The sequence below is a fragment of the Excalfactoria chinensis genome, chromosome 4 (genome assembly GCF_039878825.1).
Source record: "Excalfactoria chinensis isolate bCotChi1 chromosome 4, bCotChi1.hap2, whole genome shotgun sequence".
Taxonomy (NCBI): Eukaryota; Metazoa; Chordata; class Aves; order Galliformes; family Phasianidae; genus Excalfactoria; species Excalfactoria chinensis.
This window is the reverse complement of record NC_092828.1, coordinates 41999210-42023182: the sequence shown is the minus strand read 5'-3', so window position 1 is coordinate 42023182 and position 23973 is coordinate 41999210. Positions and strand designations below refer to the sequence as shown.

General features: G+C 38.4%; 1 long non-coding RNA gene across 1 annotated transcript in view; it reads right to left on the bottom strand.

Moving 5' to 3' along the window:
• Nucleotides 1–23568, bottom strand: part of LOC140251871 (uncharacterized) — a 71321-nt gene extending 47753 nt beyond the window's left edge. Inside the window, exons 1-2 of the long non-coding RNA XR_011903482.1 lie at nt 23526–23568; nt 19954–21410 (exon numbers count right to left, since the gene is read on the bottom strand). This is a non-coding gene — a long non-coding RNA (uncharacterized lncRNA). The remainder of the gene's footprint in view (nt 1–19953; nt 21411–23525) is intronic.
• Nucleotides 23569–23973: the final 405 nt, after the last annotated feature.

Genomic DNA, 23973 nt, shown 5'->3' with positions numbered 1-23973 from the left:
CCTTTATAGCATCCACACAACTTGAAATAGTTTTGAATGAGTTCTCTAAAAAACATCTGTATTATCCAAAAATATCAAATGATGATTTCTATAGAACGTTCCAAGCTGTAAGTTACATAAACTGGCAAAAAGCTGCAGAAAAGGAAACCCATCTGAAGACAAGAACATGTTAATTAATATAAACTACAATGTTAATCAAATGGTCTCTAGAAAGCTAGAAATATAAATCAGTGTACAACTTTCCACTCCCTTTTTCCACACAAAAAAATTACAAGGGATTGTGTCCTGACCCATTTGACTACAGCCAGTGCAGCATATGGCAGGGCACTGCCCTAACAGCGAGCTTTGCCTTACTGATACACAATCTAGCAACAGCTTAGAAACTGAAGCTATATGAAACTATATGTCGAAATAAAGGATCTGCATATTCATCTGCTGAAACAGGACGGTTTTTCAGCTCCAGGTACAATATATTTGGTAAATGTAGCACACTGTTTGACACCACAGATGTCTTTTTTAAGAGGGTCCAAAAAACCTACTTGCAAGAAGGTTTAATCAACACCTAAGAAAGGAAAAGAAAAGCTTCTGCTGATCTCCTCCACCCTAAATATATTAGATTTCATTCTTAAGATGAAATGCTAATTGATATGTCAAAAAGCAACACCATATTTTGTTTCAAAAATGCAAAGCAGTCAAAATATCCCTACTAATTCAAACCATTCTGAACTGCTTTGCAAAGCCACAGCCCTAAACAGAGACAGATCAGCTAAATTAAACCATTTAAATATAACTTTAAAATTTTACTAGTTTTAACTATTTTATTGGTAGGACAATGATTTATCCTGTACTCAAATCTCCATGTGAGACAACACAAAATGCTAGTTTGCATGTTATAAATGTCAACTACTCTTCAAGCCTATTTCATCAGAAACTGTATCTTGTTGACATGCTGAGTTTCTTATAGAATCATAGAATTACTCAGGTTGGAAAAGACCTTGAAGATCATCAAGTCCAACCGCAGCCTAACCAGTAGCCTATCTCTTAAAAAACAACCACAAAACAATACCACAACAACAAACCTCTGCTAAATCATATCCCTGAGTACCACATCCAAACGGCTCTTAAACACATCCAGGGATGGCGATTCAACCACCTCCTTGGAGAGCCCATTCCAGTACCTAACCACCCTTTCTGTAAAGAAGTTCTTTCTAATATCCAACCTAAACTTGCCCTGGCGCAACTTGAGGCCATTTCCCCTCACCCTGTCACATGTCACTAGTGAGAAGAGACCTGCCCCACTCTCACTGTAAGAACCTTTCAGGTACTGGAAGATGGCAATAAGGTCTCCCCTCAGCCTCCTCTTCCTCAGACTAAACAGCCCCAGCTTCCTTAGTCTCTCCTCATAGGGCTGATTCTCCAAGCACTTAATGAGCCTCGTTGCCCTTCTCTGGACCTGCTCCAGTACCTCCATGTCCTTCTTGTGCTGAGGTGCCCAAAACTGGACACAGTACTCGAGGTGAGGCCTCACCAATGCCGAGTACAGGGGCAAATATATTATAGTGCTGCTACTGGAAAGAATGAGGGGTTGTATCCTCAGTCAGTGTAAATCACTGAGGCTTGTAAGGGAACCAAACCAATGCTCATCAACTACAGATCTAATATTCTGTTTATTACTGAATGTACATAGGTGGAAAAGCTTTGAAAATGTACTGAATATAATGGCCCTATCATTCATTTTAGGATTACATTTTCATGATGACTATTGAAAGCCGTCTTTTCCTTTGCATTTTCTCTCCTTTATTGGTAGCAATTATGGGTGATTTTATGTCTGTTTATAGAAGATTCTAATTGAGATAGAAAACATACTTAATTGATGTGGATATTTGTTGTGCTAGGGACTTGATTGCTGACTCTGAAGTTGATTGAGAATACCCTTCCTAATGACTGGCTTCAGAGATCATACATTTGGAACAACAGCAGAAAGTCTTTTCACCAATATTTGCTTAGGAAAAAAAGAGCCAGAATATAAATATAGCAGTGGATCAAAGCCCTTGGCATCAGCACTGTTAGTCCTACTGCTCATGATTGCCTTACTTGCAATACCCCCAAGTTCAGAGGTTGTGCTTGCCTGCACTGCAAAGACACACCTACAAGCCATTCTCTAGTTTAGCGTGGTCATCAAGACCTTTTGTCAAACTTTCAGATATGTTAAATTTAAATTTAACAAAAGATAAAGATGACCAAGTGAAGAACGACCGCTTCAGCAACATATATTACCAAAACCTTCCAAATGCACAGGTAAAAACCACACAATAACCTCCAGACGGTCAACATACATTTTACAGTCTCATCAAGTGCCAGAGGAAAGCTTTCTATTACAACGTTACAGCAGGCTCTAGTTCCACTTCCTTCAGTCAAGCCACTCACATGCTCCTCAGATTCAATCTTCCTTAATTTACAATCCTTATTTACATCAGTTACACTGCCCTTTTGAGTACAGCACGTTCAACTGTGATATCTAGAAAATCCATGAATAGTAAGGAAACCCTAGGAGAAAACCATATTTTTCATTAGGAGTAATTAATTTGAAAATGCAAGGATTTAAAGGGAAGATTTATGCTCTTATCAGCTAAATGCTAAGAAAATCCTAGAAGTTAAATAAAAAAAAAAAAAAGAGTTTGTGTTAAACAATCAGATCTGTGCAACCTGCCTACACACAAAGAAACAAAATCTTCAGTCAGCTAAAAGAGAGGCTGGAGAGCTATGTTTTACAGAACACATAAGTAGATCTCATGGAGTTAACAAGAAATACATACAGAACTCAAAAGGACCCATAGCAAAACACAAGGCCAATACCCCAAATATAGCAAGGATTGCCAAACTGCATCAAGATCCTAAACTTAAGTGAAACACCCCCAAAGGATCACTCACTCTTAAACCATAGCAGCAGCAGCTCAGTCTTGTAGAGACAGAAGAAGAACACACTGCAACTTTCAGGCTAGCAGTACTAATAGCTGTTACTGAAATCAGCAGTAATTTCCTTAAGTAAAATCAAGTTCATAAATGCTAGACATGACACATGAAGCAGAAATGTTAGATAATTCCCAACACGTAAGTAAAAGTGTGATAAAAAGAGCCTTAACATAGGTCTCACAGTGACAATGAAACAGTAGCATCTTCCCACCAAGTAAGCCTAGGACAACCCTACCTTGAATGCAAAAACTAGATAAAAGCAATCCAACTGTGTTAAATGAGCAGAAATAAAGCCCTGTCAACATTAACCTGATTCTGAAATACTTTTATCCCAAACAATTTTGATTCAAACATATCAATTCAAAAAGACACCCATGCCAAAAGAAGCTGACTTCCAGCATCCTGCAACAATTTAAACTAGCCTAAAGAGCACTGTTTATGCAAACTAGTCACAAGTGACAAAAGCTTAACAATACACCTAGAGGAGAACCTATCACAGCCTGTGAGATCTATATGTGCATGTCATCTTATGTTTCAAAAATAATCTGTACATACTAAATATCTGAGTAATAATCCTAAACAATTCACTCATGAAACAATACTTTTTACTTCAGAGACTACAGGAAGAAAATTAAATGATGGGCAGTGAAACTTCTAAAAAGAAAGATAGCTGACTGAGCACCAGACAACACTGTTTGAAGAGGAAAAGGTCACGCTTCACTACTGCCTTCACATTTTCAAGAGTATTACAGTTGAGACAGGTAAGTCAAATAAAACGAGCATAAAAAATAATAAACAAGACCTGGAGAGTTCGACTTCAAAGCCTAACAAAAAATGAGCAGTTATAGTACAATGGAAAGTTGTTCTGTGAGGGCTTTTTTGCCCCTGTTAGTTTTGCTTTTTCCAATGGAAATTAACCTATGGATCTGAAACAAAACAAATTATTTGTAACATCTGATCAAGTGAGTCACAAGACCATGTACAGCTGGGGGGCTGGAACTAGATGATTGTTAATGTCCCTTTCAACAAAAGGCATTCTACAATTCTGTGAATGCAGTTGAAAACCAGAGGATTGTTAAGAACAGAAAATAAAGACTCCTGGTCCCAGCCTTTTATCATTTAGATTGTACCAAAACTACACCTAACAGTGATTTTCACCCAAGAAACTGCAAGAGAATAAATGAATGTATCCTTTTCAAGGCAAGCACTGTTATCCTCATTCTGACAAAAGACAAAACACTGCACAGAATGATAAAGTACTATTCATAAGCATGCAGTATTTACATAATATGTGATCATTATGAGTTTTATCATATTTCTGTGAGTACCTAGTTTACATAGCCATAAACATATCTGAAAATACAGCGCTACTGTATGGGAACTGTTGGGTCATGGCCTGAACCACTGATTGATCACCTGGGAAAAGGACAGAGTCATCCCTGGGAGCACAGGTGAAGGCAATTTACCTGTGTGACCAGAAGGGGTGGTGCCTGACTGCACCTCTCTTAGCTTCCATTTTAGGGCTAACTGCCACTCTGGAAGGATCTCTGGTTGGAGATCTCTCCCTTGTGGAGTTTTTCCTGTGAACCTGGATCTTTGAAGGCAGGTGAACATTCCTTTCCTTTTTGTCCCTTTTACCATTCCAGTATTGCCTTTCCACCACGCTAATCTTTCTGACTGTAAGAACTAATTTTTAGACTTCCCATTCTTATTGCTTTGCTTCACACTGACCTAATTGAAAATAACATAGACCGAAGTTTTCAGAGACCAAAATCACTGAGGCCTGAATTAAAAACATCTCAGCCTAGGTTCTCAAAACTGAGGAAATGAGGATGCTGCCATCTTCTTCCTGGTGAAGAAGAGGCTCTCAAGTACTCAATTGCTGTAAACATGATCACTACCAAACAATCCAATACTCTTGTTTGTCAGTTCAGGCTTAATGAAAAATGATGCAGAATTAGACAACTGGTCATCTCACAGACAGCAGCGCACATGCACACACAGAATAGCTGCCAACTTATCAGAAATGTAATTAAAGCACCAGAGAGGACAAACAACTAACTTATCCTCCTCATTAAAAAAAAATAAAAAAAATTGCAATTCTAACAATTGTCTCTTTGAAGAGGCTGTATTTATGAAACAGAACTTAAAAACTAAATCAAGTGTTCCAGCTCTCACGCCTTAGTAGTCACTGATGTATGTATTGTTGCACCTAAATCTGCATGGATTTCTTCACCCCCAACTGCTAGAGGCTTTGAAATGAGTCAAGTACAAGATTAAATACTTCTATAAAGCACAGTATTTTTTTTCAATATTATTTAATTCAATGTACACACTTTCAGTGTAAGATTTTAAGGGAAAAAAAACCCAAAACAATTAAGTGCAATTATCTTCAACACAAGTTTGACCCCAAAGATACATGCAGTCAAAAGATTAAAAAATAAATGTAAAAATAAAAAAAAAAAATCATGAATGTAGCACAATAATATTAAGGATATTTCATCATTCCTACAAAATTATTTCAGCTTTCTAACTAAAAAAAAATCATACTAAAGTGAAAAAAGTTATAATGTTAATATACATAAGCAGACAGAAGAAACATGCTGTGAAAAACTACCATCATCCAAAACCTTAAAGATAGATCACAAAAAATTAGATACAGAATATCACTTAATATGCTGACTTCGATCTCTAGGAGAAATGAAAATGTAGTAAAGGTCAGCGGGAGTATATATTGCCAGACAAAAATAATAAAAACCTATTTTTAATGATAATCTGTACAAAGATTCATCTGGTTGTACGCTAAGCTTTCCTTAATATGTAATAAAAGGTTAGGTACCTATACATGAGAGATAGAGATACATGTTACAATGATGCATCTAAGTACAGATCCACAATAAAAAGGTCACAGGATTCAGTATCAGTCACAATAGTAAAGATTAAATTATTCTGGAGAGGAGATTCTGGGCTTCTTCACATCCTCCATCCAAAATTAAAATATACTTTTCCCTCAAACTGCCAGAAACATTGCACTCTCCCATAGCACAGGAGCAGACTCCAAATGAAATCACCTCACCGCTATACAATTGAGAAGAAAACATACATATCAAGAGCACCTTACTTTTAGTGCTTTTGACTAAATAAATCCTTTGCAGTCAAAAACCAAGAACAGAAGCAACCATTGAGGGATTAGAAAACTTAGAAAAGTCAATGAAATCTGCAGCAGCTACAGAAACTGAAAATAAGTGATGGGGCCACTATAACAAATCAATTTTAAAGTCATCTCATGATAGAACTACAAACCCCACCTGCCAGTAATTCTGTTTCCCAGAGGTAGTGATTCAGGGGAAGACAACATCAGAAGCATATGTTCTCTTGAGCAAACTTACTTGGAAGCAGTCACCTCATACAGAGAATCTCTGGCAAGCAGCTCAGACTCAGCTCATATGGCCTTATTCTTGTCTACTTCACATTTGCTGTCTACTTTGACTAAATAGCAACCCCAGTAAACTTTTACAGGACAGCTTTTTCAACTTCATGCAATGTGTATGTTTACAAACTTAAGCTCTGATATTTCTTTCATCAATGTACTTTTACTTGCATGGGAAAGAATCAACAACAGAATTCTCTTGTCTGACTTTGTATTTCAAGAAGAGTTGGTTTAGATGCCTATGTATACAAACAAACAGGTGCCTAGCCAACCTTACCCTGAGTACTGTTGGTCAATCTCCCTCTGTTAGTCAGAATGCAGAGTTCAATTCTCACACATTTGCAAAGTACATTATTAATAGAATTGAAACTTTTGCTTAAAGTGTCGTGTTGGCTGAGCATATTGAAAATTAACACCAGATTTCTGCAGTTGATGTTTACATTTACATTTGACATGACTTGATCTCTTGTAGAAAATTTGGGAAATGGTATATGCTTGTAGAGTCTGGAAATTCTTTTTCCTCCTCTCCACAATCCAGACTTGGCAAGTTGTTGGAGGCCTGCACAGTATTTTCTTTTCAGACTTTTTATTAAAATTACCTAGATACAGTTAAATTTACTTTGCAAATATTTATTATTGTTTCACTTGCCCTGAAAGGGAAACCTCAGGCAACTGAAAGCTGCTTATTTCCACAGACTCACCTGCAAGTATTTCTGCAGACTCTGCTGAAATGCTAATTTGTATCTTGGACTGCAGTATTTCTTTATGTATTATAGCTAATATTCTTTTCTAACAACTGTTTGAACAGAACAATTATTCTTTCCCCTCCCGTTAAATCAGCTTAAGGAAAAAGCATTACAACATCACTGTTATCCCAGACTGATTTCAGAGTGCATTCACTTTAAAGTAAGTAGAAAGAAAGAAAAGAAAGAAAAAGTAAATAGCTACTCCAGTATATGCTACTTACATAATAGAGATGTGTATAATCTCATAACATTTAAGGCAATTTAGATCCTCTTTGTACATAGATTCCAAAACTGTCAATAGCTTGGAACCAAGAATTAAGCCACTGTATGATAACTGCTGAAATCTGAACCACTGATTGAGCACCTGGGGAAAGGACCTGGTCAGCCCTAGGAGAACAGGTGAAGGCAATTTACCTGTGTGACCAGAAGGGGTGGAGCCTGGCTGCACCACCTGATTTAAGTCTGACCACCCCAGGGGAAGGATCTCTGGTTGGATATCCCTCCCTTGTGGAGTCCTGTGAGCCTAGATCTGTGGAGACACATAAGCACCTTTCCTTTTTCTATGAAATACCATCCTCTTTGCCGGATAGGGGGGCAGGGCATGTAATAATTTTCAACCCCATGACAATCTTCACAGTTTCACAATACACTTGTAATATTCAAAAAGTCAAAATTGGCTGCTTGGATCAATAAAGAACAAAGATTAAGAGTGAGGGTTTCCATGTAGTAGACCAATATTCTAACAAGTTATTGAACATTAGCTTAGTAAATCCTCCCTCTCAACCTGAATTTTCATCTCAGCTGAAAAGTCTTTGTACAACATTCATTTAAACCTGTAAAACCTTTTCAACCAAGTAGTTCAAAAGATTTAACACTTTCTAATGAAGACAGTATAATTGTCTGATCTTGATCTATAACCCAGCTTGAATAACCAAAAGCAGGTCCCAACTCAAGTCCTCTAAACATATTCATTTTAGCATCTTCCTTCTATTTCCTTTATTGGTGACTTCACTCAAGCATTTTTCTGGCCTTTCCCAGCCTAGATGAAGCTGTTCTAGGCTAGAGAACCTTCAAAGATCATTGTGGCTGAATGCTCTGCAATATTCTCAGCCTCAACTTCTTATTCAGATTCCATAGAGTGATTGGTGTGATTTGTATCTGTTACATTCTCTTCGTTTGGGTTAGGTAATTGACAGAGATTAACTGAAAGTCATATAAATTGTGAAGGCAACTCAACCTGAGCATTTATCTTCATTTGCAATACAAATATTTTCTAAAAACTGTAGAAACAGTCTTGAATGCATGCAAAAACCATCAACTAATATTCTTTAAACATGCATGGAACACAGCTGCATATGTTATATACCCAGGTACAGTTGACAGGTAAACAGAGGTTAAACAAGATGTTTCATATGAAAAATTATCATGATAGAAAGATAATCAATGATAAATAGAAAACGCTCGCCGATGTTGGAAGCTCACAGTAAGCTCCACAAAGGAGCAATCTCCAGAGACAGAGATCCTGCCCTAGTCGTATTCAGCCCTTAATTGAGACCTAGGAGCCAAGCTCCACCCCTTCCAGTAGCACAACTGAATTCCCTTCACCTGTGCTCCTACAGCTGACTCATTGTTTGCCTCAGGTAGTTAATCAGAGGTTCAGGCTGAGATCAACAGTTTCCCATACAACTCACTACATCAAATTTCTACTTAGTCCAATGCATAAACAACTGAAAGTACTGTTATTAATTCAGTCATCTAACACAGAAGTTACTAGTTTAGTCTCTTCTTTAAACTAAAACCACGTAACTACTCATGTTTCGCTCAAAGAAAGAGAGCATTAAAGAGAGATATCTACACATCTGGACAGACTGCATAGGAAAATGTCTGCTGGACTGAGTCAAAAACAACAAACAAAACCCATATATTCAAATAACAGGTGGCTGTATCACTGTGATTGAAGCATCAGTTTATCTACTCTGCATAGGAAACACTGTGGTGACCAGAATGGAGTACTGGTTTATGAGCAGAGCAGAGTAACATTCTAGTAGCACATTTTAATTCTTTCAGATAATAAAAAGTGATTGCTACCTGAAAGTAAACACAAAACACCAGGCTATGGTCATGTTTCACCTATTCCAAGTACTTTTCTCAAGCACTAAAACTTTCTATTGAATGAGCTTCCTTTTTACTACTAGTTTTTCCTACCTTCAAGCAGGCAGTGTGTACAAAAACTGCTTTCTTTCCCCTTCCCTCCCATGCTTCCCCCATCAATAAGATCAGTCACAGAGGTACAGTTACCCATATGTTCAAGGCAAAGAGAGTAGAGATATAATCCTGTAACATATTTGGTGTGGGTAAGTTGCTGTACAGCCCTTCAAAGATGACAACAGCCCCTCATGTACATATGTACATGTAGCACTACAAGATTTGAGTTCATCATCCACGCTTAGATTATTGCTACAGGGAACTGTCTTTTCTCAGTAATGCACAATGTTGCATAAGTCATGCTGGGTCTGAATCTGGCTCAGTGTGTTCTGAAGTTTAACATTATGTGTCTATAGGCATACAAATAAAATTATTTCCTTTACATATTTGTACATACGGCAAATGAATAATCCTATTTTATAAAGAGTAGCTTGGCTCAACAGTTACACTGCATTTTTTTTGCATTAAGTTACTTACTAAGAAACACAAAATGTTTCATTTAACATATCTTACTTTGAAGCCTAGCCACAGTACAAGAAATTGAGCTGGTAATTTCCATTGAAAAATATTCTCTTAAATGATTTTCCCAAGAAACATGAAGTATTAAAAAATACACCTTTATGTCCAGCAATTTGCTACATCTCATATGAAATTGTTGATTAAAAAAGAAAAAGCTCTAATTCATCAAGTCTTGTGTAAGAATACATTTGTACTCCAAGTTTAAAACACACCTTTAAGAGAACTAACTCAATTTATTAAATAGCCTTATCAAATGATTCATCTCTTGGTTTTTTTAATTACCATTTGCTAAATGTCTATTATTCCTACTACTACAGTAGATAAATTATTTATGCACCTAGTTTTTAATGGCTTAGAGGCTTGACAAATTGCTCCTTCAGAAAGACTAACTCATCTATCTTTTTTTTTTTAAGCATAAAGAGGGTAAAGTGTAAAAGAATCCTAATGAATTTACTAAATACTGTCTGTGTACAGAGCAAAATTAAACAAATGAAATTAAAATTTGGGTTGCACACATGACTAAGCAGAATAATGTCACAAGGGTACCAGAGGTTAATAATAAATCACAGTGAATTCAATAAGTAATTGTTTCTTGCTTCTAGAAACATCTGTGTTTGAAACTAACTTTGAATGCAAGCTCAATGCAAAGTATGTTTGCTTTGCCTAGTAGAGGGACACTTGTTCAATCAAAGCAGCACAAATAACAGAAATTACTCCACCCCGGTCTTCACACGTTCTCTACACAGTAGTGCCAAGCCTCTGTTCAGCCTAATTCAAAGCAAAGTACACTTTGGTACATATACCTCTATAGCCCATCCATGAAGTGACCAGTAAGTGCCTTCAGGGAGAAGTAAAAGCAGGACTTCTACTGTGAAATCTCTCCAATAAGTGCTTTTGTTCTACCTGTATGGGAACAACCTGAGGGACTATTTTCAGATCGACACAAAACCACTGGGTCCCACTCCCTCATCTTTCCAAAGGAAGCATTATATATCATTTAAAAAGAGAGGCAGTTCAAGATCATGCCCTTATTCCATACCAATTAAAAAGAAGACAGTATACTATCTTATACATAAGGGTAAAATGTTTTCAGAAACAATAACAGAAAGAGCTAGATGACCTAGGCTGAAGTTATTGTGACATCCAAACATTACAACAGACTTCACCAAGGACAGTTTCTCAAGAATAGTAGCTAGAAAGGGCAGCACAGGCTATTATAATGAGATGTCAGCTGCCACATGACAGTAGTTATGACCTTGAAGAGTAAGCACCAGGACATCAAAAGCAGACTACAATCACATTATGCCTTTTCTTTCAGATTACAGAGCTTTCTATTATCAGAAATCTCCATCATATTGCCTCGTTTAGACCAATAAACGAGTTACCTCTTATCTTTCTCCTGGACAGACAAGCAACTCAATTTATTTAGTTTTTATACTAGGCATGTTCTCCAAACAACAACTTGGTTTTACAATTTTTCAGAGAAAAGCAATACATCTTTTTGAAAGGTGACAATTAGATTGGGAACAAGTATCAGTAGCTTTGTTATCCATATTCTTACTTGATATTTCCTTGCTGAGTCAGTTCAAACTGGAGTAGCATACCAAATAAAACTGCACAGGTAATTCCTCCCCCCAAAAGGCCCTGGGTCTAGGGAAGACCCTCCAACCACTGAGGTCAGGGCCCATACCCTAGGACTCCAGCTGGTAACTGAATCTTTGGGTTTGGGTTTACAAATCAGTACAGATTTAAGCAAGCATTAAAATCAATCACTTGCATAGTTATTGAGATAATATCCCTTGTTATCTGTTCTGCTCAGAAAGAAGCAAAATCACTTCAAGTTATTGGTGTTACCATACAAATTATTCACAGGTAGACCAACAGTCGTATACAGAAAGTGGAAAGGAACTCACCCAACTGGTGTAGGGAAATCTCTGACCATACAGCACTCCTTCACAGGAAGGAATCTAAGTCCAACAGCTGGCCCTTAAATGAGCCCAGAGTGGCTCTACCCCGAGTCCTCTCCTTCTGGTCACATGAAGGAACACAGGTGCAATTTGCCTGTGCTCCCTATGCCATCCACACCCTTTTACCAGGTGCTCCATCACCAGTTCATGCCCTGACCTAATTGTTTCCCTGCAACACGTCATCCTAACTTGCCACCATTTATTAAGGCAGAAGCAAAGAAGCATTCAGGTGGCAGAGAAACTGCTTCTTTCTAACTAACATTTGTAGTAGTATGTATAGGAGGAAAAAAAAAAAATCATGATGGTAGAAAGAAAATTCTTACAATAAACAAGAGAGATGGGCATCTTAAGTGTTTAAAAGACTATTCAGGTAATTTCCTTCCTCTGCCACCAAGTCTCTTCTTATGACTTGGAGGAAATCAGTTATGCGCAGATTCAGAAGCAACAACTCTATTTATGCCAGTGGTACTCCTGAGGCACTACTAGTGTCTCCTACCACGCAAGACAAAGTGTTTAAACAATGACTGCTCTTAAACTTCCAAACAACACTGTCACTGCAACACATAGGCCAGGATTTCTCCCAAACAGAGAACCAAATCCCATCTGATATGTAGTTTTAAACACCCCCTAATATGTGGGACACAAAACACAGCAAAATAAAGGCAACTTCTACCTTGCTACCCATTTCCCAGCAGACAGAAAGCTGGCAGTCCATATTACAGATCCTTTCTCAACCTGGTGGGATTTGAATGTGAAGTTCTTAGTTTCCAAGTGAATGACATGGCTGCTATCACTTTCAAAATTGTTGATGAGGTCTCTAAGGAACTTACTGTACTGTACAGCATGTTTAATCAGTCATCGACTCCCAGAGTCTAGGGCACAAAGCACTCACCAGGGAGATCTACATCCCAATCCCTACTGAAATCACTAATTAATATTTGAAAGAGAATTCAAATTAGAGTGACTGAGAAAAGCCCATCTCACAATGCTCCACAGCATTAAAAGATTGAACCTGTCAGAGAATGAGCACAAGCTGAAAACTCACAAGGGAGCCTCTGATTACTGACTTATTGGAAAACTAGGAGATAGAATGGGAGGTTAAAAAAAAGATAAGGAGGGAGATGTGAATTCTGAAACGTCACTTACACATCCAGTGATTTCTGAACAGATGCAAACCACAAGCTTCTAGGATCTGCTTCTTTCTGGCTGTTTCAAGTAGGCCTTGCCTTAGCCTTCCTGGCTACACATGCACACTATATCTGTTGTATACGTATATACCAGTAGTACCTTTAAAGACATTTACTATATGAGGGGAAAATTAGAACAGCAAAGGAATTGGCACAGGCTGAAATTTAGATCTACAATCTGCCTCTACAAGGCTCAAACATAAGCACAACAACATCCTGAACTGGTGAGTATGTAAATCCTGCTCTTGTCTTCCTCAGTCAGTTAATAGCTCTTTTCTACTTAAAAGAATCTCATGTAGACTAGTAGGTGTTCAGTGCTCAAATATCCACAGTGATAGTAGACAAAGAAACCGCTTAAAGCTGCAGTTAAAAGCAAAACTTCGTGTTTTTTGTTTTTGTTTTTTTTTTTTTTTTTGCTGTGTTCCACAAGCAGCTACCTACTGAAACCTGCTTTTATATAAGACTGTTCAGAGATTTAGTCACTGACCCCTGCACAGCTAATACAGAACTTCACATGGCAAAATCATTCTGTAAGCGGGGACACCAGATTGCAGCCAGAGGGACCATTTTTACCCCCCTCCAATCCTGGTAAAAGATGAGTTCTGATATTATCTCATGAGACTTGGTTAACAACTTTATAAGTCACTAGGTGGGGACCAATGCAAAAAAATAGAGATGGTACAATTGTTTAAGCTTTTGTGTTTTGAAGAGGAGAAGGGGAAAGCTGTAAATGGAGTACAAATATAACAAAAAAAAGCAAAACTCAAATGATTTATACAATCTGTTCAAAAGGAGTCCTAAAAGAAAACTACAGAAGAAGTATTTACTACAGTAAAAAGATATCTGGGAGAACATTAGTAATCCTCAGAATTGAAGAAGTACATAGTTGCCCAGAATTCTGTCAGAGGCCTCATATTTTTCTGACATGAACTAGTTGCACAATAAAAGGTCATTTAACATGCATGTTTCTAATGTCTAGTGCTCTCTCTCTATAAGTCACTTGTCTTATTTACAAGAAAAACCACCACAACAAAAACACTGCACATCTGTCAATTTACATAAAAGGGATGAAAACACAGTAAATCATTATCCTTGCAGAGCTGGTAGATGTTTCCTGCTTGTCACTGAGTGCAGACTGGCATTTTGCGAGCTTACAAAACAAGAATTTTTATCATTTCAATTCATCACCAGTGCTGTTGCACAAGAACAGGCAAACAGACACATGGGGTTATGTACATGTGAACAACAGGGAACTAAAACAAATGCGAAGCAGCTGCAGAGAGTTGCAGAGTTATTATTCAACAGTACTTGGCATCCCACATATCTTCTACAAAAATATATTTTTTAAAGAAAAAGCTAAGATTCTCTTACTGTCATGTTTGCACATATGAAGTTACGTAGACTTCTTTTTACTACAGTTTTCTATTTCTGATTCATTTACAGTTTTCTGCTGGAGAAGATTCCATCCACAACAAGGTAAAGCACCACTGCTGAAAACTGTATAAAGAGCACACTGGAACTAATGACTTAAAACCAATTAGGCAAATGTCAGGAAAAAAAAAAAATGATGTATCACTGCATGAAGTGCTGACTTTAGGAAACATTTACCTCTGATTAGCCACCCTGTCTTCACCCATCCACATCTGGGGCACAATTATATGTAGTTCTATATATTTTCCATTGCAAGCAGCAAGCACTCTGATGTCATTATACATCATTACTCATGCTGTTAACTCTTATGTAGCACCTTACTTAAACTGCTTTTAACAATCCTTATGCTATGCTTTCCGAAATCTTATTTAATGCTTCCAGATACTACTTTCTGATATTAGGCAGCACAAAAAGTTTAGGAGACATTTCTTACAAGGAGATCAGAGATCTCTTAAGAAAAGTCCAGAGTAAGCTTAAGTATATTATTCATCCTAGTCTGTAATGCAGCAGAACTTCCAGAAATTTAGATGTAGGTTCCTTGTGGTAATTTAAAGTATGCATCCCCATTTGTTTAAAAATGGATTCAGGGCAAAGAAATGAAGAGCAGACATCTTCATAAGCCTTGAGTTCCTACTGTTGTGTAAAGTCTTAACTCTCAACCTCAAACAATGAGGATTCTCTCTTACTTTTCTAATAAAACACACATCCAAAGAAGAATAAACAATTTGACATCCCAGCAGTAAGCCCCAAAATCTGTAATACAAGATGGTGCTGAGCCTATTCAATATTTACCCCGTCCTGAAGATACCAGCAAGGAAAGCTGCACATTACCATCATAGTATTGGCTTATCTCTTCCCTAAATCTCTGTGGATGACAGTTTAGGTGGGCCAACTCATTCCTTGATGCAGCAGAATAGATAGCTGTGCCAAGTCTGGATACTGAGCTTTTTGGTTGGGCAATGGTGAATTCTTCAGGACTGCTACTTTAAACGGAAGGAGCCCACAGGACATAACATTTTAAGAGAGGATGAAGTGCTTTGTATTCTGCAGGGTTAAAAGCCTTCAGGTACATGGTTACATTTCTATACAAGTACCTCTTTGGAAAAATGTTAACTCCCACTACCAGAAGGTCTGCCTTTATTTGTAATCCCAATAAACCAATGGAAAAAAAAGAAAAAGAAAAAGAAAAAAAAGAAAAAAAAGAATGCTTCTAGCCCAATGACCTCCAAAACAGCATCTGATTCAGGGAGGGACTACTGAACAGGGAGACAAGAAAATCTGAACACAGAAGGGGAGCAGCAGATTTAAAGCTAAGGTTGCATTTGATCAAAGCAATTTTGATAAAAGGAACTGAAAAATCAGACATCTGCTGGAATTTGACTTAGGAAAAAGATAGCAGAAAAATAGGTTTTTAGTTCTGCACCCAAAGCGTAGGCACTGACACACTGCTTATTCAGGTTCTTCAGGAAACTATCACAATTCCAGCAGGTAGATAATTAAGTTGTTTTCCCAAAAACTCCCAACTAGCATTCAGTAGAGTTGCCTCTAAGGTAAAACAAATCCCTCTCTTCCGCAGTACTTGAATTCTGCTTGGAAATGAAAGGGGAAGCAAGGACTCTGTTGACAGCATCACGCAGGCACGTAGTGCTTCTCAGGAGATACTATGAATAAGCGCAACACTCAGTTTGTTTTTATTTTTGCAGCAACACTATTATTTCCATACACCAGAAGTAAAGCAGGCTTATGCATAGCTATTCAGTAGCATAGAGGAAACATAAAGAATGCTTATGATTACCTAAGCAGTTCTTTCACTCATTCCTCTCTGATTGAATTTGGTTCAGAAAAGCAGCACTATGGCACCTAGGAAGAATTTTTCAACAGTTTCAGCTGCACTCATGCACATTTTCATTCCTTTTTTTGCTACTGACCCTTTCTATAAGGCTAATAAAACAAACTGAGCACTATACCAAAATAGAAAGCAAGCCAAAAGACATACATGTTTTCCTTATTGAAATATTCCACAACCCTGTAAACCCACTCCTGTTGGGAGAAAAGATACTACTTAAGTACAGATCTTGTGAAAGACAACATCAAAATTAAAAGCACCCCTGGATGATTAACCTGGATTTCTTTCTAGAAACTATCACAAGGAATTAACTCAAAAATTAGTTTAGAAATCTGTGGCTTGCTCTCACTTACAAGCCCGGATACTGAAAGAATCAAAAGACTGCAAGCAAAAAGTCACTGTACCTTAAGGTAGAGACCATCCTTACAGCAAGTCTAAAGAGAACCTCATCAGGAATGATCTGAGTGAACATCCGGGAGAGATTGGGATTAAAGGCATGATATTTTCTCAAGTGTAATACTTACGTCTTCCTCCTAACTCTGGGAAAATAACAAAAAACAGTTCCACTTCCAATATCGCTAGATATCCAATATCGTTAGTCTAAATCCAACTACTAAATAAACATGCACCAATGTTGGTTTTTTGTTTTTGTTTTTTTTCCCCCACCAGTTATTTGCATAATAAATTCAGTGCTACTAACACACACTTTTGCACCCTGTTTATGATTTACGTGTCTTTTTTTCTTCCAAATTAACTTGGAGATGGTTCCAGGATTCTAATTTTAATATGGTCTTCTCTTTCTCTGAAAGTTTTACACAACAAAACTAGAGGTTAGAGAAGATTAATACTTTTTCCAGCTGTGTTGAGTATCTACTGTACAAAAACAAACCTAAACATATAGCTGGCCCCAAAGATCTGTTACACCTAAACGCGTGTTAGGCACTAATCTGATCACTGCAGCCAAATAATTCTGCTGTTTGGACATATAGTGACACTGCAGAGAAGCACAGCTCTACTTTCTTGTCCAGGCTGATAGCTGCGTGGTTTGCAATTCAGCCATAAAAGTGAGAGCTCTGGAAACTTGGCCTAATTATATAAAAAAGCCAGCATTATTTAAGACAATAGAGGAAAAATTCTGGAACACATGAACACTACGGTAAGAAATAGGGTGCACTGGAGGTTCACTATTTATGTTTTTCAGACACAGAGGCTTTGTCATTCCTTCAGATGTATTCTAAATCCAGAGAATTGCAGTGCCAGTCAAAAAGGGACTTCTGTGCAGGCTACTGTTATGCTCTGTAAGATCTGGGGCATAACAAAGCAAAGCAACCTAACAAATCCTGGCTGTTGCTGGTATGTTGTGAGAGGACCATGGATGAATAAATCAAAAGCTATAAATAAGTGGTTTATGTGCAAAATAGCCCTCTAAGCAAGGTTTAGCACCTGCTGCTGCAGTTGATACAACTTTCCTACTTTTGCTCACCTTCAAGGTTTAGTGAGCCTGCAGGAAGATCAAATAAATCACTGTCTCACTTTCACATGAATCCAGCAGAAAGATCTTTTTAAAGCTTTAATATGGTGGAGAAAACAGGCTGCAAATGACAGCAGTTACCAGTTGTTGGCCTCACTGCCTCACCCTACATCCCTCTTCCACACAGTAGAATGAATCAGTCCCATGACATGAAAAGGATTTCCATACTGTCTTACACATCAGTGCACAGAGTATACTTAACTAGCACTTTCACAGTCAGTCGTTTTTGTTTTTTTTTTTCTAGAGCTGTGCCTCATTTAGGTATTCTACAGATACTTAAACGCAGCTCAGTCCTCGGACTGTGCATCTTTTGCCCTTGCTGTGAGCCAGTCATGGAGTTTCTAGGCTAACATCTGATTCTGGGCAATAACAATAGTCTTTGCATCTTCTACACCATCAGGATTTTATTACATTTTTAAAAAATACCAAACTATTCATTTCCAACTCAGGGTCATAGCAAAATAATTGTGTAATACTTGTGTGATCCCCAACACAGAACACTCCATAGCCCTAGCAATTACTCAGGGTACTGAGCAACTATCAGACTTGTATTAGTAAGCTACTATGCAGAAAATAAGCTCTATCTCAGACAAAATCACTACAACAATACACAAATATTTTGTATAGATAGTAAATTCAGTGAGTCATTGTCACATTTACTCTCATTCTTTTGGAATGGACCCACATAGATCAGCACAAAGTCTTCTGACATCACCTGGACAGAAACATGACACAACTCATCTCCCAGAAATAAGTATTTTTGCAAGAAAACTACTTTACAAAATGCACATTAAAGAGGAAGTATTGTGACAGTGTCACCATACAATTACTCCAGAGCTGGTTACTCTAAAGCTATCCATTTTCAAATCACTATTATTAGCAGCCATCTACACCAAACTTCAGCTGTCAGGGCATTTCTTGTTCAAATAGAAGCTGTGCAGGTAAGTGACTTTTCTGGTTAATAACTACTTTGAAAAAGAAAGCTTTTGCAAGAACATGCGACGTATCCTCATGGGCATTTTAAAGGCAAACAAGACCTCAGTGAGAGCCCCCACACATTGCTACCACTTCTAAAAAAAGCTGGAGAAACCAAACTTTTCTAAACCACTTCATTTACTTTGTCACAGCAACTTTATATGTTTCAACTCCATTAACTGCGACCAAGAAAATAAGAAGCAGTATAATAACCAAAACTCTTTCTTAGAAGAAGGAAGGTATTTTGCCAAAACATTGCAAATTTAAGATAGGCAGAAAAGATGCTGTTATCCACAGCTTTTCTTCAATCTTCTGATGTTTCTACTTTTAGGTAAATCAAGCCTAAATCTGAGATTTATATGTAAATTCGAGCTCAATTTTAAGATCAGAAGCTTCTTTTAGAAGATCCAATTCTCTACCAAAATAGAATGCTTTCTAATATTTTGACTGCATCTTAACTAACTGGGAAATAGGCTCCTTCCAGGTTTCAATCTGAATATAGCAAAACACCTAGATAAATAATGTATGTTGTTGTGTATTAGGCTTACCTCACCTACATCTCAGCTGCAGACATAAGAAAACAGGATACCTTATCCACTGTTAATTTCTGTTTGCCCAAGTCCATCTCAGTTTAGACGGAGTATGCCACGTTTCTTTTTGAATCCAAGATGAGAGAGTTCTGTTTCACAGAATGGCACAGGCAAAAACGATGAGGAATGCTCTCAGATACCTGGAAGCCACAGCAGAGCTAAGTAACACGGCACCAGCCTGCACTACAAGAGTGCTTTGAGGCTTCTAAAGTCAATTTACCTCTCAGTGAAAATGAAGTACTAACACCGCAAAATTAACTCACTTTAGCACTGCCTGCTGTAGGTGCTTGTGGGAGATAGTTATCCTTTCAGAAGCTGATCACATGCCTGACAGACTTTAGATCAGACACAACCCAAACAGGAAACCTTGCTGGGGGCCTAAACCCTTGCACTGGGCTAAAGGCACATCCAAAACTTCCTTGATACTTTGTTCCACGCTTTCTGAGAGACTTCCGTACTAGTTTCTCCTCAGCTCCTCTCCACCTCATGAGATTCACGCGCTGCTAACAAAACTCTAGAGCCTAGTTTTCAAGGGCTCTGACTATGTACCTACCTAAATAAATGCGTTGTCTGCGGGGGGTTAACGAGCCCAGACTGACCAGCGGTCTCAAAAGCAGCAGCAACCGCTGCCCTTCTCAGAACCAGAGTCACAAAAAGGTAATTATTCGGTGTTAACAGCTGCGTGCTGTGGGAGCTCCGTTAGGGGAGCGGCTGCTTCCGGGCCGGAGTAGCAGGCCCGCATCAGATGGCGTTTACTTGCAGAAGCACCGTGAGGAGGCCTGTGGGCGAGACCTTCGTTCAAGGTAAGTCTGGTGTTCTTGTTTTTGAAATGTCTACTGCTTTATTGAACTTCTGTGGAGGAACAAATAGGAGAAAAAAAGTTTTGGGCCTGCTACAAACCGTAACTAATATTATCTTTATAGCTTGCGGAGCTTCTTGTGGTGTTCCACTGGGGGCCCTGTGGAAAAGTATCAAATCCATGAGACAGGTCTACTGCAGACAAAGCTTTCACCCTACGTAAATTTCACCTGAAAGCTTAAGTTCCTATTTTCAACAAGGTGTGCGTGTACCTGCATATGCAGACCCATTTTTTCTACAGGGGAAGTATAAAACTAATGCTTTACCTCAGATTCTTTCTTCTTAAAGCATATCATACTACCCAAGGTTACAAAAAGGATCATAAAACAAAAATCCTTTCTGGTACAAGAATGCATGTCTGCTGAGTTGTGGTCAGGCAGGAAGAATTGCTAAAATTGCTTTCCAACAGCAAAGAACAGCCCCCAAAAAGTATGTTTTTGGTGCAGTATTGTGGCTGGTTTCTAACAGACCTGCAACGCTGAAACAGTAAGGAAAGTGGAATTCTTCCATTATGTGGAGCTGAGGAAGTTCAGTCCTAGAGAAAATGGAACTGACTCTTAGTTAACAAAAGTCCTGAAGATCAGCTAAAATTTGTTTTTCTTAATGATTGTCTGAAACATATATGGAATTTAACTAAGTTTTAAGCTTTGTGTTGGAACTAAGTATTATGCTAGTATTGCAATTCTGGTATTAGATGAATTGCTTAGAATCAATGGTAGCAAAGGTTATGAGTCTTTTCTTGCTCATTAACACTTTGCTGTAAAGCCTTCGAAATCTAAGCCTCGGAGAATGTCAGCTGTTCAGTAAGCACAAAACACATAAGCCTAGGATCTGAGGCTCAGAGCCAAGGAGTGAAAGGTCCTGATGTGGATTATTCCTCATACCAGACTCAGTCCGATTCTCAGATGTACTCAGAATGCGTAACAGTTTGCCCAGTATTTGGTATAAATTGATATAGTTCTGTTGATAATAGCCACTCTGAAATGCAGCTGTTATTACTGGAGCTTACAGGATTTCTGAGCATCCAGGAGGCTGCATCAGGATGGTTCTCTGCTTCATTGACTCACAGCTATCATTTGGCCAAGCATATGAATGCAATTCTGACATCCACTCTTGAAAGCCCATTATCTCTTTGCAATAGTGTACGAAGCACTGAAACAAACAAAGGGGTGGGAAAAAAAAAAATATCAGTGCAGTCCTCTAATATTATTCCAGGCGTCTGTATTAAGTCTGCACGTGTCCTTTTCCATTCCTGATTTGCTGCCAGCTATCAGCGGCCTACTGGATACTACAGAGAGTAGAAGAGTGATAAATAGTGGGCAATACTGTGGACAAACTGCTGGAATAATACTTGGCTCAGTAGTCTTGTGCTTCATGCTTTCTGAAGCTTTGCTTTTATGTTTGAAACACAAGAACTGATGCAAAAATGCTTCATACAGATATGTAATGTCTGTCATAATGATAAGTATGTAAGAGGCATAAGCACCTGCTGAAAGGCTCAGTTGTTGTTACTAAGGGCTATTTAGTTTAGAGTGTTTCTAGCTACAGGACAGCAAAAATCTTGTTTTTCCTCTACCATATTCTGAGAGTAGAGTAGCACCACTCAGATGCTGCAGCTTCTGCATACACTTCTCTTTAGTCTTATGTTGGGAATCCCGGGTAAAAGACATCTGACTTTTTCTGAAGCATTTAGTCTGGTTTGTTATCTGCACGCCTTGAAGCTGCCTCAGCTATTGAAGGCTCTCTGTTTAGAGGCCATGATCTTTTAGACCAGTATGTCCCCTCTCTCAGCTAACAGCTGAGCCTGTTCTCATGCATTTCCTTTATCATTCTGCCATTCCTCAACCCACAGTTTAAGCTTCTCTACTTAGCAGTTCTCACCTTCCCCCTGTGCTTTTTGCAGTCTTTTTTCTTCTAAAGTTTAGCGACGGAAAGTACAGTTCTCTTGTTGGTAAATGCTTTTGTCTATAGCTCATCCTTACTCCCCCTACTTCATTCCCCCCTCCCCCCCCCCCCTTTTCCTTTCTTTCCTAGATACAAGCTTTTGGCGCACATGGATATGTCCTTTTACCCTATTCTTACTGTTCTGTGGCTCCTGTGCTCACCCATCTCTCTGTAGTGGCTTTCTTGTTGGGAAAACAACACAGGTTGCCTTTCCTCTGTGTTTCTTCCACAGGCCTTTTGCTCCACTGCACTACTACTCACTTTCTTCTTTGTCCTTTGCTGCTCAGAGTTTTACTCTTTGACACGTTGTCTGCCATGTGAGCTCTTAACTTCGTTGCTGTGATTCAAAAAAAATCTGCAGATGGATGGATGATTTTGAAGGAACAAAGGCATTTAAAAGTAGACCGCCTTGGCTGTGCTTTTGGTGCTGTAACAAACACCAGCTCTCATGCCAAAAGAAAGTTGATAGGCTAAGAAGATGTATTTGTTTATGTGAAAGTATATATTCATACTTGTGTTCAAGAAAGAAGGCACTAATTAATCTAGCTTGAAACTTTAGTACTTTGTTCTTTGTAAATATACTGCCTAGAAACATGTGGCCTGAGGGATATAAGAGTATTGGAAATTAGAGGTGAGGGAAGATGCATATAGCAGTAATGCATAGAAAGGAGTTCAGTTTGATGGTCTGGCTTGGATCCAAAAATTCTGCACTGCACTTGTTCTGTGGAGAGCCCAAGGTCCTCCTTGATGTGCTGAATCTGAATGTGGAAATGCAATGATTCACCTTTACATATTGCTTATCACCTTGAAACAGATCATTTGCTGTATCTGGGATAAGCATGAGAGAAGACAGGAAACACTGTGATGCTGTTTGTGATACTATGAAGCTGTTCTGACCCTCATCAGGCTTGCGTACTAATTCATATTTTCTTACTTGTTAATATTGATATCTAGGAGAGCATCCTCTTATTCAGTTGGTTTTACTTGGGCACTCTTTACTACTGTGGTTGTCTGCACACTTCTTAGACCACTACACAGCCCTGTGAAGTAGGAAAACCTAATCTCCAGTAGGCTGACAAGATGCTGGTAGTACAGGCAAACTAAGTGGCTACCTAAAGGTCAAGCAGCCCTGTGGCAGAGTAGGGATGTTTGTAATATGCTACTTTAGATGAGATAGGTACAAGAGGAAGCAGTTTTGAAGCACCCACACCATTATACCTAGTTGTGCAGCTATACAATTATATAGTTAATAGGGAAACAGAGGTTCCATACAAAAGATTATTGTGATAGAAGGATAATCTATGATAAATGGAAAATACTCACCGATGTTGAAGGCTTGCCATAAGCTCCCCACAGGAACAATCTCTTTCTCTAGAGATTCTGCCTTAGTGGTAGTCAGCCCTTAAATGAGATCTGGGATAGGTGAAGCCATTACCTTCACCTGTGCTCCCACAGCTGACTCATTGCTTGCCTCAGGTGGTCAATCAGAGTTTCAGGTTGTGATCAACAGTTCCCTATACACTAGTGTTCAGGAATTTTGAAACTTGTAGGATCTCATGAAAACTTGTCAGTCAGTAATAAGTTGCCCCTTTCCAGGGCTCAGCAGCAGATGCCAGAACATACTATCTGAAATATAAAATGATTTGAAGAGCTTTGCATTTTTTTCTTAATGCAGCAATGTCTGCCTGATTAGGGGACTGGTGTAAGGGAACTGTTATTGCATGGCTTGAACTGGTGATTGAGTACCTGGTGAAGATCTGTGGCTGGCCTA